The following is a 2,282-nucleotide window of genomic DNA, read 5'->3' on the forward strand; positions in this document are numbered from 1 at the left end:
TTGCATCTTAGTACATTCCCGCAAATGGTGAAGTAGAAACCCTGGATTTCTCGGTGCCACGCCACGACCTCCTTCCCATACCCGATCAGGGCCTTGTGGAAATCAAGGTTTGTGATAAGGATCCACCACGACTGGGCATACTAATACGCGTCACGGCGTCGACGACAAGGTGTCCACGTGGTCTCATGAGCTGCCAGCAATTGGATCGCATTCAGTTTCGATGGTAGCGATTCGGCTGTCCAAGCAAACTCCTTGTCCATCGCAAACTCCTAACTTGTCGCACACTATTTCCGTACGCATATAATAGTAATGTCTACACTTTGGCAACATTCTAAGAGATCTTCAGTGTGGATAGACCCTAGGCCCGACCTCTCGCAGAGTCGTGTAAGATTCGACGAGCAGTGAGGAAAACGGATAGAGGAGCTCTATGGAAGCAGTATCTGACAATTGGGAATTTGGGTTGGACGGGAAACGTACTCGGCTAGTCGAAGCCGTTAAATGTTCAAATGTGTGTGAATTCCTAAGGGAAAGAATTGCTCGAGTGGTCGGTCCCTAGACTTAGGGGTTGTTGGGGGAAGAGACCAAACAGTGAGATCACCGGTCTCATCGGATTAGGGAAGGAAGTCGGCCGTGCCCTTTCAAAGGAACCATCCCGGCATTTGCCTATAGCGATTTAGGGATATCACGGAAAACCTAAATCAGGATGGGCGGACGCGGCATTGAACCGTCGTCCTCCCGAATGCGAATCCAGTGTGCTAACTACTGCGCCACCTCGCTCGGTCCCCAGACTTACACACGACTTAAACTAACTTTTGCTAAGAACAATACACACACACCTATGCCCGAAAGAGGACTCTAATCCCCGGCGGGAGGGGCTGCGCAGTCCGAGACATGGCGCCTCAAACCGCGCGGCCACTCCGCGCGGCGAAGCGGTTAAGGCGACCAGTCGCGTAAAACAGGAAATCCGGCATTGAGTCCTGGTCCAGCACAATTTCTCACTTGCCGTCATCGAAGTATTTAAATGCACTCATGCGGCTGACGTCTGTATTTCTCTTTCATCACGTGTGTATACGGCCGTGGAATCATGACTCTTGTCGTGTCTGTTTCTTCTGACATGTCGGAAAGAATAGACGCCACATTTTAATAACAACAACGTGTATTTGACACAAAGGAATCTTCCTTAAACTTGATGCAGTATTAATGCGAGATTTGGAGATGGTCGCTTGATATAGATTAGTTGTCTGGAAATAGACTACTGGCCATTAAAATTGCTACACCACGAAGATGACGTGCTACAGACGCGAAATTTAACCGACAGAAAGAAGATGCTGTGATATGCAAATGATTAGCTTTTCAGAGCAGTCACACAAGGTTGGCACCGGTCGCGACACCTAAACGCGTGACATGAGGAAAGTTTCCAACCGATTTCTCACACACAAACAGCAGTTGACCGGCGTTGCCTGGTGACACGTTGTTGTGATGCCTCGTGTAAGGACGAGAAATGCGTACCATCACGTTTCCCACTTTGATAAAGGTCGGATTGTAACCTATCGCGATTGCGGTTTATCGTATCGCGACATTGCTGCTAGCGTTGGTCGAGATCCAATGACTGTTAGCAGAATATGGAATCGATGGGTTCAGGAGGGTAATACGTAACGCTGTGCTGTATCCCAACGGCCTCGTATTACTAATAGTCGAGAGGACAGGCATCTTATCCGCATGGCTGTAACGGATCGTGCAGCCACGTCTCGATCCCTGAGTCAACAGATGGGGACGTTTGCAAGACGACAACCATCTGCACGAACAGTTCGACGACGTTTGCAGCAGCATGGACTATCAGTTCGGAGACCATGGCTGCGGTTACTCTTGACACTCCATCACAGACAGGAGCGCCTGCGATGGTGTACTCAACGACGAACCTGGGTGCACGAATAGCAAAACGTCATTTTTTCGGATGAATCCAGGTTCTGTTTAGAGCATCATGATGGTCACATCCGTGTTTGGCGACATCGCGGTGAACGCACATTGGAAGCGTGTATTCGTCATCGCCATACTGGCGTATCACCCGGCGTGATGGCATGCGGTGCCATTGGTTACACGTCTCGGTCAGCTCTTGTTCGCATTGACGGCACTTTGAACAGTGGACGTTACATTTCAGATGTGTTACGACCCGTGGTTCTACCCTTAATTCTATCCCGGCGAAAGCCTACATTTCAGCAGGATAATGCACGACCGCATGTTGCAGGTCCTGTACGGGCCTTTCTGGATACAGAAAATGTTCG

The sequence above is a fragment of the Schistocerca serialis genome, chromosome 6 (genome assembly GCF_023864345.2).
Source record: "Schistocerca serialis cubense isolate TAMUIC-IGC-003099 chromosome 6, iqSchSeri2.2, whole genome shotgun sequence".
Lineage (NCBI taxonomy): Eukaryota > Metazoa > Arthropoda > Insecta > Orthoptera > Acrididae > Schistocerca > Schistocerca serialis.